Source organism: Heloderma suspectum, chromosome 1 (assembly GCF_057233095.1).
Source record: "Heloderma suspectum isolate Gila_16-S chromosome 1, 16-S_ref, whole genome shotgun sequence".
Taxonomy (NCBI): domain Eukaryota; kingdom Metazoa; phylum Chordata; class Lepidosauria; order Squamata; family Helodermatidae; genus Heloderma; species Heloderma suspectum.
Genome location: NC_139458.1, coordinates 136,059,043 through 136,067,177, shown reverse-complemented (window position 1 = coordinate 136,067,177; position 8,135 = coordinate 136,059,043).

Here is an 8,135-nt window from a genome sequence, read left to right as displayed (position 1 = left end):
ATTTGCCTTTGGGGTGAATTGTTTTAATTAATTTATGCTGAATGGCTTTTTTATGACCAGGAGTTGAAAATCCCCAAATTACCAGCTGCTTACAACACATCCACTACACCAGCCTTTCCCAACCTGTTTTGACCCATAACTCCCAGCATTCCTGACCTATGATCATGCTGGCTGGGGATGATGGGAGCTGAAGACAAAGACATCCAGAGGGCAACAGGCAGGGGAAGGCTCCACCACACTAAATGGCTTGCTTCACAACCACTGGTTAGCTACTAGATTCCCTAAATCAGCCTTCTTCAACCTAGTGCCAGCCAGATTGTTTGGACTATGACTCCCATCATCTTCCAGCAAGCATCACCACCATACTAGCTGGTGAAGATGGGAGTTGTAGTTCAACAGAGCAAAGGCTCCACTACAGTATAACATGGCTAATCCTGAGCATATTCCTTTGGCATGTAGAAATGTACATGTTCAATTTTTTTTAAGCCCTGAAAATCACAGGGCATGCAGGTTTTCTTCCATGGAAAAAGTACATCCACGTCACACTTTTGCCACAAGTGAGCAACAAGATGGACATTTCTCCAACAGAAAAGAGCCACTATGAACCAGTGGTTAAAGAGTTGGTCTTGGATCTGGGAGGCCTGGATTCAATTCAAGTCTATTGACATGGATTCATTATATGGTTATAAGCCAGTCATTCTCTTTGAAGCTGTCTCTTTAGGATTCTTAGCTCTTTTGTTTCCACAGGCAGGGACTAGGAGTACAGAGCAGCCTGCCCAGCCACAAGAGCTGGCTTGTATTCAATTCTATATCCTACTTGGTCATGATAGTGTCATCCATCAGGGATGGATGAATCTGTCAATTTTAATTTTTCCCACATTGGCATTTTTTAAATCTCTGGTTCTTTTTGTCCTGTTTATGAAGAAATTTGTAAATATTGATAAGTTCTGATCAAAACATGAACCCAACAAATTCTCACCTTTCTTCACTGGCCAAATTCGCTGGAGCATGTTCTACCTGCCTGCCGTGTAGCTGTTAAAGACGAGCAGTACATAAGAAAAAAAGAGGTGGCAGCCCTAATTCAGCACCACAAACATGGGTTGAATACACAGGATTCAGCCCCATACTTTTAAGTACTAAGCACTCAAAATCCTGGGCCTGTATGGTCAAATTTGTCCACTTTGCTTCTCCCTCATAGGATTTTTTAAATCTCAAGTTCTTTCTCTCTTATCTATGACATTTGTGAATCCAATGAAATTCTCACCCATCCGTTCTTACAATAGTTTCGTAAAATGAGGACTAATTGATGTAATACCTGAGAAATCCTCTTTGAAGGATAATTTAGCTTTGACAAAGGAAAGACAAGAAGAGCGGTCCAAAAATAGGCTAGAGAAGTAATTCAGCTGCCTAAGCAACTGTCACCCAGTTGCCAAATATGTCTTTCATCCATTTGTTTCCTGACATGAATCCTGATTTCCTCTAAATACACTGCCTTTTATTATGCAACAATCCCAAGTCATCCATTTCACAGTTGAAAATAGGGACACTTGTATATTTAGCACCTGTATTTCACACCAGGAATCACTATCTTCTCCATTTGTTGTATATTGTATTCGTTTCCTCCTCAGTACCTGTTCTGCATTGGGTTCTAACGCAGGGTGTCTTCGTAAAGTAACCATCATAGCTTTCTTTAAGAAAAAACGTTTCATCTCACAGTCAGTCTGACCATCCTGCCGCCCAAACACATTCAGAAGCATTTACTATCTTGATAGGAGGTGATGATGCAGAGAAGGAAGGGAAGCTGTGCACTGGCATTTTGTGAACATGTGACTCCATCCACATGCCTGTGCATTACAGTCAAGCTGTCTCCCCCACCTTACATACATAACGTCTTGAGATCCAAGGAGAAGAGGCTGAAACCAGAGGAATACCAATGCAACTGTGTGCATGCTTCTAATCAGGGACGGGGTACCTTCAACCTGTGGACTGATTATGGCCCATGAGGGTTCCCCATCCAGCCTGCCAGCTTCTTCCACAATCATCTTCCACATCGTCTCAAAAGAAAAAGAAAAAAAGCTAATTTTATCAAGGGCAGTTATCAAAGAAGAGGAACTGGTCCTAGATACCAGAAAAGAGGAACTGACTCTTGTAAATAGGGGCAGGTGAAGTGGATATAGTCCAGCTGTTCCCGAATGTGCCTCCTTTTGTGCAGACACGTGTATACCGTTGTCCACATTCCCATGGACACACATTCTTTAAATCCAACAGGGATTTTTAGACATTTGTCCTACAGCATCTATGGCTAAGAAGAGACCTCTCCACCCAAGGACTGGGGGCAGTATCATTCTGTATGTCAGCGAGGGTGTCATATCAATCTAGAAATCTAAAAAGGGGCCTCAACAGAATCAGTGTGACAATACCAGGCCCCAAATGTAATTTAGTACTGGGGACATGCTATTGCCCCCCCCCACACACACTAAAAGGTTCAGAGTGATCTTGAGATGGAGAACAAAATTGGAGATGCATCCAAAGGAGAAAGGGTTGGAGAAATGAGTAACTTCAATTACCCAACAAAGCTGGAAAACTCTAGATACTCCAAATAACTGTGCACCAGAACAGTTGGCCATGGAGCTGTCCAGAGGGGAGGTGACCCAGGACCTAGTGCAAAATGTGAGTGTTGCTGAATGAACTGGAAACTGTGAGCATAGTGCTATCACATTTAATTTATATGTCAGTGGGAAATTGCCTTTTTTCTTAATAGAAAAGGACAAGTTGCTTACCTGCAACTGCAGTTCTTTGAGTGGTCATCTGTGCATTCACACATATGGGCCCTGTGCCTGTGCAGAGCCTCATTACAGGAAACTTCTTTAGCTGAGGAATGTTTTTGGTGGGAACCCTCCCCCACCATCCACTGTGCATATCCCAGTGCGTTCCCACCTCTCTCCTCAGTTCTTTGAGACCACCTGATGCAGTCTCGGATCCAAGAACACCTCAGTACCAATTGAAATCAAACTGGACACCGAAATGGGGGCAGTGGGTGGGTTGTGTGAATGCACAGGTGACCACTCGAAGAACTGCAGTTACAGGTAAGCAACCTGTCCTTCGTGGTCTCTGTGCATCACACATATGGGCAACTAACAAGCTCACTTACTGGACGTGGGTAGGTGTCTAGTGCAGAACCGATGATACTACAGCTCTCCCAAATGCACAGTCTGAACGAGATTGAACATCATGTTTATAATGCTTTACAAAGGCTGAGGGTCTTGACCATGTTGCATCTTTACACAAGTCCATCAGTGGTACACCCTTCCCAAAAGCAGTAGACGTGGATATTCCCCGCATCGAGTGTACTCGAATTCGAGAGGAAATTTCCAATCTGGTGAGCTGGTAAGCAAAGTGAATATTTTGTCCAATCCATGATGCTAAATGTTGTGATGACACTGGGAGGCCTCTTTTAGAATCACCATAGCAGATGAAAAGGCGTTGGGTTTTACAAAAGGACTCAGTTCTAGCTTTGTAAAAAGCCAGCACCCTGAGAACACCCAACACATGTAAATTCCATTCCAGTGTCGACATAGGGGATGAGAAAAAAGCTGGTAAAATTATAGGTTGATTGACATGGAATTCCGAAACTACCTTTGGAATAAATGCCACATCTTTCCAAGTACAACCTTGTCTTTATGGAAAATGGTATAGGGTTCATCAATATGTAACACAGTTAATTCACATGCCCTTCTTGCAGATGTGATTGCCACTAGGAAGGCAACTTTCCAAGACAGTAAATGTATATCCACTGTAGCCAATGACTCAAAAGGCTTTGACATTAGACTCTGGAGCACAGCTGACAGCTTCCATTGTGGAATTGGCTCCCAAGTAGGAGGCACTAAATTCTTTAGACCTCGGAAGAACTGTCAAGTGAGAAGATAGGTAAAAACAGAGAAGTTTGAATCAGACCTCTCCTGACCTCAATAGCTGCTGCATAGACCAGAATGAATATTTAAAACCCTGGTGTAGAAATCCAAAAATATCTGCCATTGAACTGGACGTTGGGTCAAATTGCTTGGAAACAGTATAAGCTGTAAACACTGACCATCTATTAGAGTAAGAGCTCCACATAGCAGGTTTTCTCACAATGTCCAGTACCACCTGCACTCTTTCTGGTATCAGCATTGGATTGTTCATTAGTGAATCCTCCACACCGTAAGCTTCAGGGTTGGCAGATCTGGGTCTTGGATTCAGTCTCGATCCCAAGAAAGAAGATCCAGTATCAATGGGAGCTGAAGAAAATCGCTCTTGGCCAGCTGGCGTAGAGTCGTGAACCACGGCTGTCTTGGCCACCATGGAGCAATCAGAATGTAGTCTGTGATGTCCTTCCTTATTTTTGCTATTACTTTTGACAGAAGAGGAAATGGCGGACAAGGGTTAAAAGGGTGGCATTCGACTGTAGAAGAAACGCACCCTCAAGACAAGAGTGACCCACTCCTGTTCTCAAGCAAAACTTCTCACATACCACATTTGACTGAATTGCAAACAAATCTACAGATGAGTGACCCCACCATCAAAAAAGCTGACACAGGATTGTCCATAACATTTCCCACTCATGAGACAATCAATAATTGTGACTGAAGGAGTCTGCTAGAATATTGTCCACTCCTACAATGTGTAGAGTCATCAGCCGAATGCCCCTTGGGATGATCCAATTCTAAATATCTACTGTCAGACCCACAAGGCTGGAGAATGGGTACCCCTTGTTTGTTGAGATGCCATAAAACAGTTGTATTGTTTGTTAGAATCTGTACATGACTGTTGTTTACATACATTTCAAAAGCCCAGAGGGCTTTCTATACTGCTAAATGTTCCACGAAGTTTATATGACACCGTCCTTCCTTCCTGGACCACATTCCTTGAATTTGGGGGGGTCTGCAATGAGCTCCCCAACTCTGCAATGAGGCATCTGTTGTAAGCACTTGGGTGGGAGGAGAGTGGACAAATGGAACACCCTAGCAAAGACTGTTTGGGTCCTTCCACCATAGGAGCGGCTGAGCAATGTCGGACAGCATCGTGAGTTGAACTTGACAAGCATCAGTATCAGCACTGAAGTTTAGAATAAGTCAATTTTACAGTGGCCTCATTTGTAACCGAGCCCATTCCACCAGCAATATTGTCAATGCCATATATCCTAGGAGGCACTGGATGGTGTGTGTGGTGGTATCCAAGACTGCCTCGATAAACTGTATAACTTGCGTTGGGCATGGCGTTGACTTCTCCTCATTGATGCAGAGAACCAAGGCATGAAGAAGATTCAAAACTACTACAATGGAAGGATTCAGAGCTTTCTTGATGGTTGCGACTATAAGCCAATTGTCCAGGTATGGATAGATCTTGATATTTCGGAGGCGGAGATACGCACACACTACCACCATGCATTTTGTAAACATTCTTGATGCTGTAGCCAACCTGAACGGTAGAACCCGGAGCTGAAATATGTCGGGTCTGATCATAAAATGAAGAAACCACTGGTACAATGGTTCTATTGCAATGAGGAAATACATGTCCTTTAGATCCACTGCTGCAAACCAGATGCCCTTTCGAAGCAAGGGAAGAATTGTTGCCAATGTAGTAATTCTGAACTTCCTGGGGGTGATGAATTTATTCAGCAACCTTAAACCCAAAATAGGGCAAAGTCCTCCATCCAGCTTGGGAACAGTGAAACACCAGGGAATGAAACCCATCACCTTCTAATTTATTAGCACTCATTGTACTGCATTTTTCCTCAGAAGCGATTTCATTTCCATGCTTAGCACTTCTGAGGGAGTTGTTACCTGCACAGTACTCAGTGGAGGGAGGACATCAAATTCTATTTTGTGAACAACTGCTAGCACCCTCGTGTCCAATGTTATTGTAGACCACACTGGGAAGAATTGACAGAGAAGATTGCTGAAAACAACGGGGTGAGTCGGTAAACGTAGGGCTGTAACAGCTAAGTCAAAGGCGACACTTAGAGGCAGAGTCTGATTTACCCTGACTCTGTTGGAACTTTGTGGATAGAAATTGCTTTTTCTGTTGCTGGTGGTATGGCTGGTATCAAGGAAACCGATATTCCAGTTGTCTTTGTTGGTAAGGGTGTTGATTCCTAAACCATTTACAAGCTTTGTAAGGCTGTTGTTCATGCTGCTGGCCAAGACCCATTTTTCACACTGTAGTTTTCACTTTTTGAACAGAATCCATCTGCTCGTCAGTTTTAGAATTAAATAAATCTTCCCCATCAAATGGCAGGTCCTCTATCCTAAATCATGCTACTGGGGTTAAGCCAGCCAACCAGAGCCAGGCATTCCTCCTCAAAGCAATCACACCCATCACTGATTTAGCAATACAGTCTGCCTGGTGACGAGCTGTGTTAATTTGCTGTGGAGATAATTTCACAGCTTCTGTTTGAAATACTCTAGTGAGTTCCCTCTACTCCTCAGGTAAGTAATTACAGAGGGAAGTCATCTTCTCCCACAAAAAAAGTTGTTATCAAGACATCGTGACCTGGTAATTAGCAACACGAAGTCCCAAAGCTGCAGAGGAATATAACCTGCGCCCCATAAGGTCAAGTCTCCGACCTTCCTTATCTACTGGAGACACATGTGTCTTATGGGAGCAGCTCTGTGAAGACTCTACAATTATCAAATTCAGATGTGGATGGGAAAAAGGAATTCAGCACCCTTCTCTTGAATTCGATACATCAACTTGAGTCTTTTCAATGTTGGGGCCATGGAGGAGAGGGCAGTCCAAGTCTGTTTCACAGTTTGCAACAATGTAGGGAGAAAAGGTAAGCTGCTGACATAGAGGTCACCACATACACTGCATCAAAAACTGGATCGTGTATATGCTCTTCCAGTTGCTGGATGTCTATGCCTAATGACTGTGCCATTCTTAGGACTTGGTTGGAGAAATGGCCCATGTCCTCAGAAGGTGAAGCTCTATCTCGAGCTCCTACAGTGTCCTCTGGCAATAGTATTGAAGGAGGGGTGGGTGAATGTGATGAGGAATCAGACTAATAATCCTCCGCAGAATTTGGGAACATGGCAGGTTGAGCTGGTGACTTTTGTCTGTTGTCATCCAATGCGCTAGGAAGAAGTGACAAGGGGCACTCTATAGTCTCTGGTTCAAGAGGTCTAGCACTCTTGTCTTGGTCAGGTCCATGATCCTGAGTCAGAGATAAAGACCTTGGAGATACTGGTGGCGGTAGAAAGACATCCTGAGCCAGTGGGTGTGAAATGGATGCCGACGGATATGGTCTATACCTGGGAGAGGTTGCTCCCAGATACTTGGTGTGATCATAATAAAGATCTGGATCTCAATGAAGCTACTATTTGTCATACTGTTGCCTCCTTGGTGGAAAAAGAACACTGGTCACTCTCTTGACGAGGAGAATGAAACCCCTCTTGATATCCATGCCCATAATGTCTATCTATGTCCCATTCCCTGCTGTAGGAACAAAATGAGTCTGATGATCGATATCAAGAGGTAGGCTCCCTCTGTACCAAAGAAGTTGTCTGGGGGGGGGGGGCTCAGCCCCTCTCACTTATTCCAACCTTCAGGGGTGGTCAAACATGCAATGTTTGAGCTCGCTGAGGTTCTCCAAATTCCTCTTTGAATCTCGGGTTGCCTCATTTGTGTTCCTGGAACACAAGCATTTTTTTTTTTCAATTAAGAAAAATTTGCATTTTCAATTGGGAGGAAATGCACCTTTTTAAAAGTGCACAGCCAAAAGGGGCACTTTTTCCACATTGCATTTTTGAAAAATAGACATTTAAAAAAAAAAATGCAACATTTTTCAGTAGGCTCATACATTCGGAACCATGCAAACATTTTCTCTGAAAGCACACACACGTTCATGTTTGCGTTCAGGATTGAGAATGGCACTTTTTCTATTGTTTTGAGAGCAAAAATGAAATTCTTGCACATTCCCCCACTGTTAAAATGGGATCTCTGGCCCACTCCAGCTGCCAGAGCTGTTCTGTGTGTTGTGAATCAGGATGTACACTTCTTTTGTTACATGCATGCACTCCACTTCCAAGCAGTGAGATGTTCCAGCAGTTACTTGAGGTTCAGTTTCCTCAGAAGGAGGTCACTGGAGAATTATGGCA